This window comes from Chiloscyllium plagiosum, unplaced genomic scaffold, assembly GCF_037043375.1.
Source record: "Chiloscyllium plagiosum isolate Xiang-an unplaced genomic scaffold, Cpla_swu_hap1 HiC_scaffold_27, whole genome shotgun sequence".
NCBI classification, from domain to species: domain Eukaryota; kingdom Metazoa; phylum Chordata; class Chondrichthyes; order Orectolobiformes; family Hemiscylliidae; genus Chiloscyllium; species Chiloscyllium plagiosum.
In genome coordinates, this window is record NW_028270165.1 from 742,061 (window position 1) to 762,550 (window position 20,490).

Genomic DNA, 20,490 nt, shown 5'->3' on the forward strand with positions numbered 1-20,490 from the left:
CTTCTCATTCTCCTTGCTTTTCTCCTCCCCAGGGGAGGGGAGGGGAATCCCAAACTAGAGGGCACAGGTTTAGGGTGAGAGGGGAAAAATTTAAAAGGGTCCCATGGATTAGAAAAAAAAGTGTGAAAGTTAGTTCAACTCAAGAAAAGCCCCCTCTTACGACCTAAACAAATTAGATTGTTCACAGCCTATTACTCACTAAACAAGAAGGATGTTGTGAAACTTAAAAGAGTTCCGAAATTATTTATAAGAATGTTGCTCGGGTTGGAGGGTTTGAGCTCCAGGGAGAGGCTGTATTGGCTGGGGCCGTTTTCACTGGAGCACCAGAGGCTGAGGGGTGACCTTATGGAGGCTTATAAGATCACGACAGGCATGGATAGGACAAAAAGATAAGGTTTTTTCCCTGGGGTGGAGGAGTCCAGTACAAGTGAGCATTAGTTTTTGGGTGAGAGGGGAAAGATTTAAAAGGGCCCCAAGGGGCAACTTTTTCACATTTTGGTTGGTGTGTGAACTGAATGAGCTGCCAGGAAAAATGGTGGAGGCTGGTACAAATACAACATTTAAAAGGCATCTGGATAAGTATATGAATAGGAAGTTTTAGAGGGATATGGACAAAGTGCTGTCAAACAGGACTAGATTAATTTAGGCTATCTGGTCATCATATACTGAAGGGTTGTTTTTGTGCTGTACAACTCAATGGTTCTATTTCTACAGAGCCAGAACCAATTTCACAAGACTAGGAATAGGCCATTCGCCCCTTACACACTGTCCTCAACTGTGGCCTAACTGAGCATATTTCAATTCGTAGTGCTACGTAATGAGCCAGACTTTATAAAAATATCTTAAAGCAAAGGAACACTTAGGAGGCAGCAATTATAATATGGTCGAGTTCAGTGTGCAGTTTGAAAGAGAGAAGGCAAAATTGGATGTAATGGTGTTACAGTTAAAGAAAGGTAATTACAAAGGCAATGAGAGAGGAACGGACAAAAATTTATTGGAAGTAGAGCCTAGTGGGGAAGACAGTAGAGTAACAATGGCAGGAATTTCTGGGTGTAATTGAGGACACAGTACAGAGGTTCATCCCCCCCCCCCAAAAAAAAAAGATTATCGGGGGGGGAGGGCAGTGAAGAAGATAGCCATGGCTGACAAAGGAAGTCAGGAAATGTATCAATGAAAAAAAAGAGAACCTACAAAGTGGCCAAGACCACTGGGAAATCAGATGCCTGGGAAATCAGATGCCTGGGAAGACTACAAAAACAAACAGAAGATAACAAAGAGAAATAAGGAATGAGAGGATCAAATGTGAAGGTAAGCGGGCCAGTAATGTTAGAAATGATAGTCAAAGTTTTTTTGCAATACATAAGAAACAAACAAGAGGCAAACGTAGAGATTGGACTGCTCCAAATTGATGCAGGAAGATAGTGATGGGCGATAAGGAAATAGCTGAAGAACTTAATAAGTACTTTGTATCAGTTTTCACAGTGGAAGACATGAGTAATATCCTAACAATTAAGGAGGTAAGGAACAGAGTTGAGTATGGTCGCCATTACAAAAGAGAAAGTGCTGGAAAAGCTAAAAGGTCTAAAGATTGAGAAATCTCCTGGTTCTGATGGCTACATCCTGGCGTTCTGCGGGAGGTGGCTGAAGAATTCGCAGAGATGTTGGTTGTAATCTTTCAAAAGTCACTGGAGTCAGGGAAAGTCCCAGGCAATTGAAAAATCACTGTCCTAAGTCCTTTGTTCAAGAAAGGATCAAGACAAAAGATGGAAAATTATACGCCGATTAGCCTAACCTCAGTTGTAGGTAAAATTCTAGAATCCATCGTAAAGGATGAGATTTCTAAATTCTTGGAAGTGCATGGTTGGATTACAATAAGTCAGCATGGATTTAGTAAGTGGAGGTCGTGCCTGACAAACCTGTTAGAATTCTTTGAAGAGTTAACAAATAAGTTAGACTTGGAAAACCCAGTGGATGTCACCTACCTAGATTTCCAAAAGGCCTTTGATAAAGTGCCTCATGGAAGGCTGCTGAGTAAGGTGAGGGCCCATGGTGTTAGAGGTGAGCTACTGGCATGGATTGAGCATTGGCTGCCTGGCAGAAGGCAGAGAGTTGGGATAAAAGGTTCTTTTTCAGACTGGCAGCCGGTGACAAGTGGTGTCCCGCAGGGCTCAGTGTTGATGCTGCAGCTGTTCACTTTAGATGTTAATGATCTGGATAAAGGGACTGGGGGTATTCCCACGAAGTTCGCTGATGATACAAAGTTAGGCAGACAGTCAGGTAGTTCTGAGGAGGTGGGGAGGCTGCAGAAAGATTTGGACAGTTTAGGAGAGTGGTCCAGGAAATAGCTGATGAAATTCAATGTAAGCAAATGTGAGGTCTTGCACTTTGAAAAAAAGAAACAGGCATGGACTATTTTCCAAACAGTGAGAAAATTCATAAAGCCAAAGTACAAAGGGATCTGGGACTGTTGGTCTAAAGGTTGACTTGCAGATTGAGTCAGTGGTTAAGAAAGCAATGTAATGTTGCCATTTATCTCAAGAGGGTTGGAATATAAAAGCAGCGATGTGCTACTGAGACTTTATAAAGCTCTGGTTCGGCCCCATTTAGAATATGGTGTCCAATTTTGGGCTCCACACCTGAGGAAGGACACAGTGGCACTGGAGCATGTCCAGCGGAGATTCACAAGATGATCCCTGATATCGTAGGCCTAACATACAATGAACAGCTGAGGATCCTGGAATTATATTCATCAGAGTTTAGAAGGTCGAGGGGAGATCTATTAGAAACTTATAAGATAGTGCATGGCTTAGAAAGAGTGGATGCTGGTAAGTTTTTTCCATTAGGTGGGGAGACTTGCACCCATGGACACAGCCTGATAATTAGAGGGGGTCAATTTAGAATGCAAGTGACGAACATTTCTTCAGACTGAGTGGTGGGCCTGTGGAATTCATTGCCGTGGAGTGCAGTGGAGACCAGGACATTAAATGTCTTCAAGGCAGAGATTGATAAATTCTTGGTATCGCAAGGAATTAACAGCTATGGGGAGAGTGCGGGTAAATCGATTTGAAATGCCCATCAGCCATGATTAAATGGCGGAGTGGACTTATGGCCTTACTTCCACTCCTATGTTTTATGGTCTTAAGGAAGAGCTCTTTGCTATTCACCTTACCTCCACTCTCCATGATTTTATAAATCTTAGTAAGGTCACCCCTCAACCCCAACACTCCAATGAAAACAGTCCCAACCTTTCCTTATACCTCAAACCCTCCAGTCCTGGCAAAATCCTGGTAAATCTTTACGGAACCGTCTCTACTAGTATTCTTCCTATCACAGAGCCACCAGAACTATACTCAGTACCCAGAAAGTGGCCATACCAACATCCTGTACAACCTCAACATGATATCCGAACTCCTACACTCAATGATGTGAGCAGTGAAGGCAATGGTGCTAAATGCCTTCTTTACCATCCATGAGGTGAGGGAAGGAAGGAGTGTGTGCTGGAGCCAAGGTGGAGGAGGAACAGAAGATGCAAATCTGGGTTGGAGCAGAGGGAAATTTGTTCAGTTGTAGCAACTGGACTGAATCCGGGGGTGGGGGGGGGGGGGGGGGGGGGGGAAGAAGAGATCTGTTCACATGTCGCAACTGGATTGAATTCAGGAAGGGACCAAACTCTGGTATGTTTCTTAATTACCTGGGTGAGGAGAGACGGAAGAATAGCGTCTGAGGGGTGACCTTGTAGACTTACATAAGATTAATTTATAAGACTAATCCGCAATCTGGTTTTGATCAATATGCCGTATCAGTTGCATGACACTGTGATCTTTTTGCTATAAAATCTGTGCCTGATGATCCTGCTCCGCAGCTACCTGATGAAGGAGCAGCGCTTCAAAAGCTAGTGCTTCCAAATAAACCTGTTGGACTTTAACCTGGTGTTGTGTGATTTTTAACTTTATCCACCCCAGTCCAACACCAGCTCCTCCACATCATTTCTAGTGAACCCAGCCCAGACTTCCTGGTGCTGCCAGTAAACGTTACAATGGCATGATGCAGTGCCTGCGCTCTTGAAAAATTTACCATTTCTAACGATACCAGCTACTCATTCACTGCTCCTTCTGATACACGACATTGGAAACTTAGTGCAGGAGGCTGAAAGAAATGAGCAGCTTTAAAACAAAAACCTCTTGGAGCTCAAAGCTTTCAATGAGAACCTGAACCCAGCTGTAAGTTCAGGTGACCTCTGTTGTGACCCAACTTTGTTACAGCTTCAGATCCCCCCCAGGAAAATCGCGTACAAAAAATAGTTATTTTAAAAAAAACAGCTCAAGGTCAAAGCACACACACTCCACTACGTACTCACCGCACCTTTCTTTAATATTGCTCACCACTGAGTTGTCCCTTTGTAATTGGATCCTTAGTACAGCCTCAACCTATAGGAAGTATTTCCTCACACAGCAATTTCAACCCATATCCTGTATCCAAGTAAGTTTCTCCCTGCTCATTTGCCAGGTTGGGGCAGTGTAGTCAACTACATTACTTTGGGTTGGAGTCACGTGTAGGCCAGATGAGTAAAGGATGCAGCTGGGACAACTGAGTGAATCCATTCCCACAACGGCAGCATCCTTCCCCAAAAATGATGTAAGCGAATCAGATAGGAGTTTCTCTACGCCCATCCCCCTGAAAATTGTTTCATCGTTAGATTCGGAACTCCAGATTTCTAACCGAATTCTAATTCCGCCATCTGCAGCGGCAGGATTTGAACCTGGGAATCCCCGGAACTTGGTTAATAGTGCAGTCGATAATGACACAAAGCCGTCGCTCTTTCAATCACCCTGCGACAGCATGTGAACTCGCTGGTGCCTCTTCAGGTGGGAGGAGCGGGTGAAGCCCTTCCTGCACTCAGGGCAACTGAAGGGCGTCTCCCTGGTATGGACCTGCTGGTGCCTCTGCACATTGCCCACCTGAATGAATTCCTTCCCGCACTCAGGGCTGCAGAAGGGCCTCTCCTCTTCGTGGACCCACTTTTGCTTCAGCACGTCAGAGGAATTGCTGAAGGCCTTCCCGCACTTGGGGCAGGTGAATGGCCTCTCCCCCGAGTGGACCCGCCTGTGCCACAGCAGGGAGGAAGAATTACTGAAGGCTTTCCGACATACAGGGCATCTGAAGGGCCTCTCCCCTGTTTGGACCCGCCAGCGGGTCAGCAAGTGGGAGGTATTGTTAAAGGCCTTCCCACACTCGGGGCAGCTGAAGGGCCTCTCCCCCAGGGTGGTCCAGCTGGTGTCTCAGCAGGTCGGAGTAATGGCTGAAGGCTTTCCTGCACTCACTGCAGGGGAACGGCCTCTCCCCTGTGTGACTGCGCCGATGCGTCTCCAGGGCAAGATGGGAAACGGAAACCTTTCCCACAGTCACCACACTTCCATCGTTTCTCCAATGGGCAGGATTCCTCGGGATTCTCCATAGCCAAAGCTCCTACCGCACACAAACATGTGTGGAGCCTCTCCCCACCGTGAATTCCTCTATCTAGGCCGTTTGACTGTTTCAGACTCCATACAATGTGCTGCAACAGTAGGGTCTCATCCAGTCCTAGTGATGCTGAAAACATACTCCACAGGAACCAAGAAGCTTTGTACCTTACAAAATCAGTCAAAAATCATTGCAATCCTAATGGATTGAATGAATGTCAGACTTTGATGTCAAAGTGAGGACTGCAGACACTGGAGAGTCAAAACGTGTGGCTCTGGAAAAGCACAGCAGGTTAGGCAACATCCGAGCAGCAGGGCAGTCAACGCTTCAGGCATAAGCCCTTCACTGCTGATTTTGAATATTGCATCTTCAGTTCTTCAGATGCTCTGTAAAGAGAGATTACAAAAGTCATCACTGTCAGTCCAGGGTAGAAATTCAGATTTGTTATTCTACAAAAATCTCTCTCTCTCTCTCTCTTCCCCCCTGCTGTTCTCACTCCACTCTAACTAATTCTCCTGAGGGTACTGATCCAGGATCTTACAGAAAAGCAAAAACATCAAGACGGACATCTCTCTGAATTTTGGATAACTCCACCTGAAAGTTAATATCTTCCACAACATTGGGATACTGCGGAGAGTGAGCAGGTCTGATTTTGGGAAGCAAAAAATGAGTTTGTCAAAATCCCTTCCCTTCAGAGAACCCCCATGAGTTCTCGCTGGCCCTCCGAAGGGTAACCCACTCACACCCATTCTCCTCCCTGCAGTTGCTCTATATTTACCTCTGACTCAAGCACCTAACCTGCACATCTCTGGGCACTATAGCTAATTTAGCATAGCCAATCCACCCTAACTTGGACAAAGTTAAAAATCACACAACACCAGGTTAGAGTCCAATAGGATTTTTTGGAAGGACTAGCATTTGGAGCGCTGCTCCTTCATCAGGTGGTTGTGGAGAATAAGATCATAAGACAGAATTTATGGAAAATCATTACAGTGACCTGCCACTGAAATGATATATTGAACAAACCTGAATTGTTAAGTCTTTCAACTTTTAGAATGGGTTGCAGGTATCATTACTATGTAAATCCCATAACTTCTTGTGTGTCACCTTCTCAAGAGCACTTAAGGTTTTATAGCAAAAGGTGACATCTCAGCTCAGACAATGTATTTAAGGTGTGAGGTCAGAATCGGCCTGTATCTCAATCTTGAGTCAGACTGATTCTATTTTCAAAGTGGAATTTACGAAATAGTACATGGATCAACTGCCTGCAGGCTGTACATTTTTATTGCGCAAAATAGAATGGATCTGCAAATACCATTCTGCAAGTACAAATTCTCCCCCATGGACTTATACATGTGAATGTGCATGATAGAGAAAAAAGGTCTATTTCTGTGCTGTATATTTCTATGTCTGTTTGATAACAGATGCCTTATTTCTGTTGGTGTCAATATTGTAAATCACAGCTGGGTACTAATAGTTAGATGTAAGGGAGACAGAATTCCTTAAGTCGGGCACCAGAAGAATCCTGAGAGAGCCCTATTTCTGGTTTACTTCCTCATGAACAAAGCATTAAGCATGATCATCTATTAATTTGTAATTTTGTTTCATTTTTCTTGTTTTATTTCCTGCTAAGACTACACTCTGTGTCTGGATGGTTGACAGGCTGGGAGATTGTGGGTTGGGTCTTGTTTTACTGTTCCAAAAGGTGTAAAAGGGGGGTCAAAGCTTGAGCAGAAATCTAGCAAAGCTGAGAACAGATAGACATCCAGATGCCTTTAAATGTTGTAATTGTACCAGTCTCCACACTTCCTCTGCCAGTTTGTTCCATACATGCAACACCCTCTGAGTGAAAAGGTTGCCCCTCAGGTCCCTTTTAAATCATTGTCCTCTTACCTCAAACGTATGCCTTCTAGTTTTGGGCTTCTCTACCCTGGGGAAAACACCTTGGATATTCACCTTATTCATGCCCCTGACAAACATCTGTAAGATCACCCCTCAGCCTCCGATGCTCCAGGGAAAATATCCCTGGCCTATTCAGTCTCTCCCAGTAGTTCAAACTCTCCAAATCTAGCAAAAGCCTTGTAAATCTTTTCTGACGCCATTCAAAGTTTCACAACATCTTTCCTGTAGCAGGGAGACCAGAACAGAATGCAGTATTCCAAAAGTGGCCTAACCAATGTCCTGTACAGCTGCAATATGACCTCCCAACTCCTATACTCAATGCTCTGACCAATAAAGGAAAGCACATGAAATGCCCTCTTCACTATCCTGTCTGCCTGAGACTCCACTTTCAAGGAAATATGAACCTGCACTCTACGGTTTCTTTGTTCTACAACACTCCCCTTAACTGTGTCTGTCCTGCCTGGATTGACTAATTTCTCCAAATTAAACTCCATCTGCCAATCCATGATCCATCGATCAATTATAATTCATAGGGAACTCTTTTTCCTCTCTTATTCCCTCAAAGCTGAAAATGTCCATCCCACCCACTCTCCCTCCATTCTCACTTCGCGAAATCTAATCCCTGCTGCACCTCATCTTGAAGGGCCTGGTTCATGCTGATTAACAGGCCTACACTCAGGGGCGATCTAATTGAAACATAAAGAATACTGAATGGCCTGGACAGAGTGGATGTTGGGAAAATGTTTCCATTGGGAGGACAGACTAGGACCTGAGGGCACAGCTTTAGAGTAAAGGGAAGATCTTTTAGAATGGAGATAAGAAGAAACTCCTTCAGCCAGAGACCGGTGTATCTATGGAATTCTTTGCCACAGAAGGCTGTGGAGGCCACGTCACTGAGGATATTTAAGACGGGGATAGATAGGTTCTTGAGTATCAAGGGGACTGAGGGTTACGGGGAGAAAGTGGGAGAATGGGGTTGAGAAACCCCATCAGTCATGGTTGAATGGTATGTGCAGACCTGATGGGCTGAATAGCCTAATTTCTGCTCCTAAGTCTTATGTTCTATTTCTGTCCTGGACACAGAATTGGGAGCAGTTGTCGGCCATTTGGTCTTTGAAGCCTGCACCAGCATTGAACAGATCATAACTGGATATGAATATCCCTACATTTAGTTTAATAGGCTGGGACTTTTTCACTGGAGCACAGGAGAGGTTTTTAAAATCATGAGGGTGATAGAGGAGGTGAACAGCAGGTATCCTTTCTGACAGGTGGGGCTTCAAGATTCATGAGCAAATTATGAAGGTGAGACAAGAAAAATGTTAAAAAGACTTGAGTTGCACCTTTTTTCTTTTAAGAGAGTGATTTGTGTGTGGAATGAATGTCCAGAGGAAGTGGTGGATGCAGGTACTGTTACAATGTTTAAAAGACATATGGATAGGTACATGAATAGGAAAGGTTCAGAGAGATATGGGGCAAACACAGGCAGGTGGGATTCCTTTCGTTTGAGAACACAGTCAGCATGGTCTATTTGGACTGAAGGATCTGTTTCTATGCTGTATGACTCTGTAACTGTTCTGTACTGGTCTGTACTGGTCTTAAAAGGATTTTCTTGCATTCCCCGATAAACATCCCCTTCTTTCTTGTTCAAAAATCAGATTAACTCAGCCTTGAATATATTCAATGACACCCCAACTGCAGGAAGACATCCCCACTTCTGAACTCAATTCCTCTTGGTAATATACCACTTGCCTTGCTGATGGTTTGCTGCACCTGATTGACAACTGGCAGTGACTGGTGTAGAAGGACGCTGAGGCCCTTTTGTAAATCCACACATCATTCCTGATGAAGGGCTCTTGTTCCTCGGATTCTACCTGACCTGCTGTGCTTTTCCAGTGCCACACTTTCCGACTCTGATCTCCAGCATCTGCAGTTCTCACTTTCACCACATCCCAATAGATCACCACTTAAACAATACACCTCCTTTCTACTTTTTTCACAGCAAACGCTATAACTTCACATTGTGGTACTGTATTTGCCATGTGTTTGCCAATTGTGGCCTTCTCTACAATCAGGGAGACCAAGTGTAAACTTGGGGAACACTTCACAGAGCATCGCAGCTGGGTCTGCAGAGGCCAGCCGGACCTCCCAGTCACCACCCATTTTAATTCCCCTTCCCATTTCCTTTCTGACATGATCATCTTTGGCCTCCTCCATTGCCACAACAAACAAAACTGCAAAATGGAGGAACAACACCTCAACATTGAGTTCTCCAATTTCAAGTAACCTCCTTTCCCATCCCGATCCCCTCTCCCACCCTGCCACCAACCAGAATCCTTCCTCCCATTGACCAACCAGGTGTTCACCTGTCCCCATTTCCCCACCCTGCCCCCAGCACCCACTTGTTCTGCAGCTCCCACGCTCAGTCCTGAAGAAGGTTTACACCCAAAACATCAACTTGTCCACCTCCTGACGCTGCCTGGCTTGCTGTGTTCTTCCAGCATCCTGCCTGTGTATTTTGTCAATTCAGACATTGATCTGGACCAATATTTCCCGAGTCTGCCCCCTCCTTACCTTTCAGTTGCTACAAGTCAACAATTTATAGAATCCCTGCAGTGTGGAAAGAGGCCTTTCAGCCCAACAAGTCCACACCAACCCTCCAAAGAGCAACCCATCCAGATCCATTGCCTTACTCTATTACTCTCAATTTACCCTGACTAATGCACCTAACCGACACATCCCTGATTACTATGGGCAATTTAGCATGGCCAATTCACCTAATCTCTCCGTTTTTGGATTTTGGGATGATTACGGAGCACTTGGAGGAAACCCACGTCCCTTAATTTAAGAATGAAAAATAAATGGAAAAACGGAGTCGGAAAAGAGAATTATGTGCTCACAGAAGTTGGACAGAGGAAGGAAGTTGCAGTCCAGAGTGAAGCACAATCTTCATTGAGAGGAGCAGCAGCAACTTCAGAAGCTCATGGTCCAACTTCCGCATTTAGACAATGGGGGCTCTGATTGACGGGAGGACCAGTCATCTTCCGGTCCTCTTGGTTTCCTATTGGTTCATCAAAAGTAGGTCGCGCGCCTTTTCCGCGGACAGCAAGGAACATGCGCAGTGATTTGTTGACACTGATAAACATGCGTAGTGCCTTACTGACACCGTAAAGCATGCGCAGTATGCTCCGTAGAGATGCTGCTGTTACTGACAGTTGTGTCCAAATGTCAATAGGAGAAAAAGAGGGTCGATCCACAATTTTTTTCCTTTTGCATTCTGTCTGGCTGCTCAACATTTTTATGCCTATTCCTCAGGGTAGTGGAAGGGGCGAATCCAGAACTAGAAGCATAAGTTTAGGGTGAGGGGGGGGGAAGATTTATGAGGGACCGAAGGGGCGACTTTTCACACAGAGGGTGGTGTGTGTTTGGAATGAGCTGCCGGAGGAAGTCGTGGTAGCTGGTACAATTACAACATTCAAAAGGCATCTGAAAGGAAGGGTTTAGAGGGATATCGGCCAAATTAGGATATCTGGTCGGCCTGCACTGAAGGTTTTGTTTCCGTGCTTTACAACTCTAATTCACAAGGGGGACCAATTTCACGTGACTAGGTGTAGGCCATTCACCCCTTACAGCCTGTCCTGAGCGATAGCTTAACTGCGCATATTTCACTGCAAGTTTCAGAACGATTTCAGGAGCTCTTTTTAAAAAAAATGTACGTGCTTTCAGACTTTAACGATGTTTCTAAATATAACATTTTAGCAATTCTCATCCCTCCGGTCTCCCAGGTAGAGTCATCACATATATTTTGTCTCTCTCTCTCTCACTCTCTTCTTAGAAGGGCTTGATACAGCGACCAAAGAGGGCTCAAGGCACGAGAAAGGATGGGGGCTGGGTTTGTGGGCTGGGGAGAAAAGAGGCAGAATGGACAGGGGAGCAGAGGGTGGGGGTAGAGAAAGACGGTGAGGGGGTGGGACAGAGGATGGCAGGACAGAGAATGTGAGAGGGGCCACAGAGGAAGAATGCAGGAGGCAGAGTGTTGGGAAGGAATGAGAGAGAATAGTGTGGGGAGAGAGCGAATGGTTGGGGGTGCAGAGCGTGGGGAGAGAGAGAATGGATGGGGTGCACTGGGTGGGGAGAGAAAGGACAGGGCCAGAAGATGGGGAGATAGAATGGACCGGGTGTTCGGGGTAGAGAGGGATAATGGACAAGAAGCTGGGGATAGAGAGAGAATGGACTTGGAGTGCATTGGGTGGCAGGTGGGACTGGACAGGTGATGCTGTGGAATGTGGGGGTCAATGGACAGAGAGCGCTGGGGGTTGTTGGGGAAATAGACAGTGGGCACTGAGGTGATGGGAAATTGACAGGGGGTGCTATAGGTCACGTGGATGAATGGACGGGGCATTGTGGGTGGCAGGGCAGAAAGGACAGGGGATGCTGTTTGTGGCAGAGCAGAATAGATAGGAGGCGCTGTAGGTGGCGTGGAGGGCAATGGACCGGGAGAGCTTTGGGTGCCGTGGGTGATTGACGGGGGGAACTAGACAGAGGGTGCTTTGGGTGGCATAGGGAATGGATGGGGGTGTTGTAGGTGGCATGTGGAATGGACGGGGCTGCAGTGGGTGCCAGAGGGAATGGCCGGCAGCGCTGTGTGTGGCGGGGTGGAAGGGACAGGAGGTGTTGTGGGTGGCGTTGGGGAATAGACAAGGGACGCGGTGTGTGGCGGGGGGGAAGAGACAGGCGGCACTGCGGGTGACAGTCTTGAATAGACAGGTGGTGCTGTCACAGAGTGGCAGGGATGTGGATTATGGGACTTAAAGGGCAAGCTTTTAATGCAGACGGTTGTGTAGGTGTAGAACAAGCTGCCAGGGGAAGTTGTGGAGTTGGGTACAATTACAACATTTAAAAGGTGCCTGGATGAATAATTTGGGTTGAGAAGGATCTGGGCCAAATACTGGAAATTCGGATTGGGTCAGATCTTGGACAATTGGTCAGCGTGGATGTGTTGAACTGAAGGGTCTGTTTCCATGCAGTGTCACTCTATAAATTGATTCTTTTTATGATCAAAACCAGACCTTTTTTTTTACTGAAAATCGTCCTGCTGGATTTTTTTTTACTGCACCCAGTTTCAGGAGATTTGTGGTGGGTAAAAGTGGTGCAAGTCCCCAATCCTGGAAATTCTGGAAAATATAAAGGGGTTATTAAAAATACTTTAACTTTGGGAATACTAGGTCTTGTGGAAATAGTCTATTTGTCAAATATTTTCATCTGTCCATCTTCTAGAAGGCACAAGTCAGCAATGTAATGGAATACTCTCCCATCAGCTTGGATGGCTGCAGCTTCAACAGTTTTCAAGCAAAGACTTGATACCATCCAGGACAAAATAACCTGCTCGATTGGCGCGATGTCCACATACATTCATTTCCTCTGCCCCACTGTTCAGAAGCAGTAGTGTGTACTATCTACAAGATGCACTGCAGAAATTCAGCAAAGATCCTTCGAAAATAGCTTCCAAACCAACAACTACTTCCATCTAGAAGGACCAGGACAACAGATACTTGGGAACACAACCTCTTGCAAGTACCCCTCCAAGCCACTCGCCATCTTGTCTTGGAAACGTACCGCTATTCTTTCAGTGTTGCTAGGTGTAAATCCTGAAATTCCCTCCCTAAGGGCATTGTGGGTCATCATATAACATATAGACCTCAGCAGTTGAAGAAGGCAGCCCACCACCACCACAAGGGGAATAAAATGCTGGCCAGCCAGCAATGCCCATTTACCACAGGTAACTTTTAATAAATCGTTGAAACAGAGCGTTGAATTGTGCAAACTAAAGAAAAATTAACGTTAAGGAGGGACAGATGGAGGGCATTGATTCGGTCCTTATTTGAGGACAGATAAGGAGCAATATACTGGCACTGAATTGGAAATAGAGTTGAGAGTTAAACACCTATAGTATTTCATTCAGTGTATCATTTAAAATCGATTAAAGGTTGGCTCCTAACGTGTACTGCAATATCACGTGAATAGTATGATTAAGACGGCATGTGGGAAACTTCATTTCACCTCGTTACTGGCAGCTATATCTCCCACAATCCCGTGCGCTGCAGAACCCGCTCTGTCGGTCGTAGGCAGTGCGCATGTGTGAGATCGGAATGGGGCCCGCCCACATTGTTCTGATGGACGGCAGACCAACCTTTGATCCTGATGAAGGGCTTCTGCTCAAAATGTCGATTTTCCTCCTCCTCGGAAGCTGCCTGATCTGCTGTGCTTTTCAAGCACCATTCTAATCTAGACTCTGATCTCCAGCATCTACTGTCCTCACTTTCGCCTTCGCCAACCTTTGGGAAACCCTGGAGGACCGGAAAGAGTCTGGTCCTCCTGCCAATCAGAGTCTGGTCCTCCTGCCAATCAGAGTCTGGTCCTCCTGCCAATCAAAGAGTGTTCGAGCTAGGAGGATAAAGAACTGGTTGAGCAACAAGAGACAGTAGTAGTTGAAGGGAGTTTCTTGAAATGGAGAAAGGTGACCAGTTCCACAGGGATCAGGGTTCTGGAAGAGAGCACTGCTGGTATGATTAGCACATTTGCAGATGACACAACGATTGGTGGAGTAGCGGAAAGCATAAGGGATTGTCAAAGAATACAGTAGAATATAGATAGACTAGAGAGTTAGGCAGATGGAGTTCAATCCAGGCAAATATGAGGTGATGCATTTTGGCTAGTCTAATTCTAGAGCAAATTATACAGTGAACAGAAGAGCCTAGGGAAAAGTTGATGAGCAGAGAGATCTGGGAGTGCAGGTCCATTGTCCCCTGAAGGTTGCTGCACAGGTGGATAGAGTGGTCAGGAAGGCATATGATATGCTTGCCTTCATTAGACAGGGTATTGAATATAAGAGCTGGCAGGTCATGTTAAAAGTTTAAATGATGTTGGTTCGACTGCTTTGAGAATATTGTGTACAGTTCTGGTCGCCACATTATCAAAATGATGTGGACAATTTGGAGAGGGTGCAGAGAAGGTTTATGAGGATGTTGCCTTGTATGGAAGGTGCTAGCTATGAAGAAAGGTTGAGTAGATTAGGTTTGTTTTCATTAGAAAAAAGGAGATTGAGGGGGGACCTGATTGAGGTTTACAAAATGATGAACGATATAGACAGGGTAGATAGAGATGAGCTTTCTTTCCCAGGATGAAAGATTCAATAATGAGAGGTGAAAAGTTTTTAAGGGTGGTGGGTGTCTGGAATGCATTGCCAGCAGAGGTAGTAGAGGCAGGCACGGTAAATTCATTTAAAATGCACCTGGACAGATGCATGAGTAGGTAGGGAACAGAGTGATACAGATGCTTAGGAATTGGGCAACAGGTTTAGACAGACAGAAGATTTGGATTTGCTATGGCTTGGACAGCTGAAGGGCATATTCCTGGACTATAAAATTTCTTTGTTCTATCTGTGAGCACAACACCCTCTTTTCTCACCCTCCCCTCCTTTTGTATTTGTCATCCTCGGGTTCAACTGTTGGTTTGTTGCAGTTGGAGGGAAAGCAAGTCAATCCAGAGGAGGGGACAGTCTCTGGAAAATGTTGGTCTCGATCTGTGTCTATTAAAGACATTGAGAGGCTTTGTTTCCTCAACTTGACACATTTATTTGTCTCGTAAAAAGGATGGCCTCTTGATCTGCAGTCAGAAAAGATACAAGAATGTAGGTAAAAACTATGACTGCAGATGCTGGAAACCAGAGTCCAGATTAGAGTGGTGCTGGAAAAGCACAGCAGGTCAGGCAGCATCCGAGGAGCAGGAAAATCAACGTTATTCCTGATCAAGGGCTTTTGCCCAAAACGTCGATTTACCTGCTCCTCGGATGCTGCCTGACCTGCTTTGCTTTTCCAGCACCACTCTAACATAGATACAAGAATATTGGATCTACATGAGAAACGGCACTGGTCAGGGGTGAGATTCCCTCTGAGAGTTCTTTGTGAGAGCTTTTTGACTTGATTTATTGCCATATGTCCCACATTGAGTTGGTGGAGTTGTGGGTAGTGTGGAGGGCTGATCTAGTTTGCAATTAGACATTGACAAGATGCAGAACTGGGCTGATAAATGGCAGATGGAGTTCAACGTGGGAAAATGTGAAGTTATTCACTTTGGAAGGTCGTATTTGAATGCAGAATACAGGGTTAAAGGCAAGATTCTTGGCAGTGTAGAGGAACAGAGAGATCTTGGGGTCCATGTCCACTGATCCCTCAAAGTTGCCATGCAGATTGATAGGGCTGTTATGAAGGCATATGGTATGTTGGCTTTCATTAGCAGGAGGACTTCGTGTAAATGCTATGAGGCTATTCTGCAGCTCCGTAGAATCCTGTATAGACCACACTTGCAATATTGTGTTCAGTTCTGGTTGGCTCATTGTCGGAAAGATGTGGATGTTTAGAGAGGATGCAGAGGAGATTTACCAGGATGCTGACTGCACTGGAGGGCATGTCTTATGAAAAAAGGTTGAGGGAGCTAAAGCTTTTCTCATTGGAGCGAAAAAGGATGGAGGTGACTTGATAGAGGTGTACAAGATGTTGAGAGGCATAGATAGTGGATAGCCTTGGCAGAAATGCCCTTACAAGAGGGAATAAGTTTCAGGTTATTGGAGGAAGGTTCAGGGGAGATGTTAGAGAAAGTTCTTTACTCAGTGAATGGTGGGTGCATGGAATACACTGCCAGCGGTTATAGTACAATCAGATACATTAGGGACATTTAACCAACTCTTGTTTAGGCACGTGGAAGTTAGTACAATGAAGGATATGTAGGTTAGTTTGATCTAAGAGTAGGATAAAGGGTCGGCACTACGTCGAGGGCCAAAGGGCCTATACTGTGTTGTATTGTTCTATGTACCTAAGTACAGTCAAAAGTTTTGATTTGTGATCAGTACAGTCAGATCCTAGCAAACAAGGACATGCAGGTCATACTGTGCTTAGACAGAGCGAGGCGTGTAGGATTATGGCTGCACAGAAGGTGCACAAAAGCAAGGTCAACATCAGATTTCAAATTCATGAGTTACATTCAACAGTCTAATAATGGCAGGGAAGAAGCTATTCTCAAACTTTTGGTTCGTATGTTCAAGCTTCTGTATCTTCTGCCTGACAGAAGAGGGTGTAGGAGATCATTCCTGGGTGCCAGGGCGGGGGTGGCTGCGGGAATAATGTTGGCAGCCTTTCCACGACTATGAGAAGTGAAGATGAATTCCATGGATGGAAGGTTGGCTTCCAGGATGGACGGTACTGTGCACACAACCTTCTGTAGTTTCTTCTGGTCCTGGGCAGAGCAGTTGCTGTTGCAGGCCGTGATGCACCCAGACACAATGCTTTCTGTGGTGCATCTGTAAATGTTGGTGAGGATCCTTATGGACATGCTGAATTTTTAAGTCTCATGTGGAAGAAAATGCATTGTTGTGCCTTCTTGACTGTTACATGGGTAGGTTTGGATATTCAGCCGCTCCTTTCTCATTCTTATTAACTCCTTCACTTGAAGTAGTCACACAGTCAGTTTCATACCTGGTGCTAATATGTTTTGAAGGATTTCTTCAGGAGGATGAAATATTACAAGCGGCAAAGATAGTGTACATACATAATATGAAGTCTTTAAACTTATAGAGTCATAGAGATGTATAGCATGGAAACAGACCCATCGGTCCAACCCATCTATGCCGACCCAATATCCCAACCCAATCTAGCACCACCTGCTAGCACCAGGCCCATATCCCTCCAAACCCTTGCTATTCATATTGCCATCCAAAAGGCGCTTAAATGTTGCAATTGTACCAGCTTCCACCACTTCCTCTGGCAGCTCATTCCATACACGTACCACCCTCTGTGTGAAAAAGTTGTCCCTTAGGTCTCTTTTATATCTTTCCCCTCTCACCCTAAGCCTATGCCCTCTAGTTTTGGACTCCCCGACGGAGGATTTTTCCATTCCTGGTCGGGGTGGTGGTGCGGGGTGGCGAATGGGGATGAAAAGGATGCTGTCACTCATGGGGGTGGGGGTGGGGGTGGAGGTGAGGAAGAATCATCCCATGGACATGGGAAAAGGAGAATTGTACAGTCCAGACAGGGAGGGTTGTTTCATTCATGGCGGATGTGGGTAGGAGAGAACTTTACCACTGACAGTTGGAAGGATTGTACCAATCCGGAGACGGGAGAATTGCACCCTACATGGGTGAGGGAGGAAAGGATTGTACCATTGAGAGGGAAGGATTGCATCATTCATGGGGAGGGGTAGAAAGGATAGGTTGATTGTACCATTCGGGATTGGGGGGGGGGGGTGGGGGGTGAGGTGCAGAGGGGAAGGAGAGGATTGTACCATTCACGTCGGGGGATGTGGATTGTACCGTTCACAGAGAATTATTTATTTTTATTTTCCAGAATTTCCAGGATACAGAACATGTGCCAATTTCACTCACCACAAATCTCCTGAAACTGAGTGCTCTAAAAAAATCCAACAGGAAGATTATCAGCAAAAAGGCCTGCTTTCAGTCATAGAGTGAGAAACATAGAGTCACACTGCACAGAAACAGACCCTTTGGATCAACTCATTCATGCTGACCAGATGTCCCAAACTGACCCAGTTCCAAGTTCCAGCATTTGGCCCAAATCCATCTACACCCAAACTAGTCATCCATTGTAATTGGACCAACCACCATCACTTCGTCTGGCAGCTCATCCCATACAAGCACCACCCTCTGTGTCCAAACATTGCCCTTTCGGTCCTTTTTTAATCTTTCGCCCTCTCACCTTCAACCTATGCCTTCTAGTTTTTGACTCCCTCATCCTGGGAAATAAGACTTTGGCTATTCGTCCTATCTGTGACGCTCATGATTTTAGAAACCTCTAATAACGTTACTACTCAGACTATGACGCTCCAGGTTTTAAAAAGCCCCAGCCTCTCCCTACAACTCAAAACCACCAGTCCCAGCAACATCCCTGGAAACCTAACTGCTTCACCATTCAATCATGGCCGGTACGCTCCTCACCCCCATTTTCCTGCCTTCTCCCCATAACTCTTCAACCCATCACCAATTAAAAACCTATTTCACACCTCTTCAAATTTATTCACTGTCCCAGCTTCCACCACTTTGGGGGAGCGAATTCCACAGATTCACAACCCTTTGGGAGAAGTAGTTTCACGCAACACTGTTTTAAATTTGCTCCCCCTTGTCCTAGTCTGTGACCTCTCCTAGAATGCCCCACAAGAGGGTGCGTCCATTCCATGTCTACTTTATCCATACCTTTTATCATCTTGAATACTTCAATTTGATCTGCTCTCATTCTTCTAAATTCTCAAAAGTATCGGTCTAAACTGTTCAATTTCTCTTCATTCGACAACCTTTATGGGCAGCACGGTGCGCCAGAGACCCGGGTTCAATTCCCGCCTCAGGCGACTGACTGTGTGGAGTTTGCACGTTCTCCCCGTGTCTGCGTGGGTTTCCTCCCACAGTACAAAGATGTGCAGGGTCAGGTGAATTGGCCATAATAAATTGCCCGTAGTGTTAGGTTAGGGGTATGGGTGGGTTGCGCTTCGGCGGGTCGGTGTGGACTTGTTGGGCCGAAGGGCCTGTTTCCACACTGTAATGTAATCTAATCTATAAAAAAAGACCTCCTCATCTGTGGGATCAATCTAGTGGACCTCCTGTCAACTACATCTTTTCTGAAGTAAGGGTTTCAGAACTCGGCAAATCCTTCAGGTGTGGTTTCAGCAATACCATGTACAGTTGCAGCAACACTTCCTTAACCTTATATCCTATTCCTTTACCTGTAAAACCCAACATTCCATTCGCTATCTTTATTATCTACTGTACCTGCATGCTAGTTTTCTGTGACTCATGAACGAGGATACCCAGATCCCTGTGCATCAGATCACGCCAAAGCCTCTCACCACTTAGATAATAGGTCTCCTTCCTGTTTTTGTGACCAAAATGCATGACCTCACACTTATCTACCAAACTCCATCTGCCAAATTTTGGCTCACTCTCTTAACCTATCTATATCTAGTAGATTAGATTAGATTACTTACTGTGTGGAAACAGGCCCTTCGGCCCAACAAGTCTACACTGACCCGCCGAAGCGCAACCCACCCATACCCCTACACCCACCCCTTACCTAACACTACGGGCAATTTAGCATGGCCAATTCACCTGACCTGCACATCTTTGGACTGTAGGGGGAAACCGGAGCACCCGGAGGAAACCCACGCAGACACGGGGAGAACGTGCAAACTCCACACAGTCAGTCGCCTGAGGCGGGAATTGAACCCGGGTCTTTGGCGCTGTGAGGCAGCAGTGCTAACCACCGTGCCGCCCACAGAAATAAGGTTCTTATTTCCTCAATGCAATTTACCATCCTGCCTATTTTGTGTCATCTGCAAATTAGGCTATAGTGCCTTTTATCCCTGTATGTAGATTGTAAATAGTTGGGCTCCAAGGACCCAACCCTGTGGCACATCAATAGTTACATCTTGCCATCCAGAATAAAAAAGCCATCGATTCAGACTGTCTGTCTCCTCCCCATCAGCTTGTCACCTATTCAAGCAGATAAATCAACCCTCATCCCATATGATCCCACGTGTGAATTGACGTTTTGAGTGGCACTTTCACAAATGCCTTCTGGAAGGCCAGATATATTACATCTACAGGATCCCCATTATCCAATTCACTTGTTATATCTTCGAAGAACTTAGTCAAACCTGATTTGCCCTTCATAAAACCATGCTGACTCTGATGGGTGGAGTTTTGAATTTCCAAACGTCCTGATATTGCTTCCTTTATAATTGATACGAATACCTTCCCAACATCAGATACTATACTAACTGGTCTGCAATTTCCTATATATTGCCTCCCTCCCTTTTTAAATACAGATGTTACATTAGCATTTTTCCAATCAACTGGAAACATAAGATCATAAGATATAGGAGCAGAAATCAGGCCATTCAGCCTATCAAGTCTGCTCCACCATTCAGCCATGGCCGGTAAGTTTCTCAACTCCATTCTCCCGCTTTCTCTCCGTAACCTTTGTTCACATTGTCAACCAAGAATCGACCTATCTCAGTCTTAAATACACTCAATTAGTCTTTCTCATATCCAGGGAATTTTGGAATGTTGTA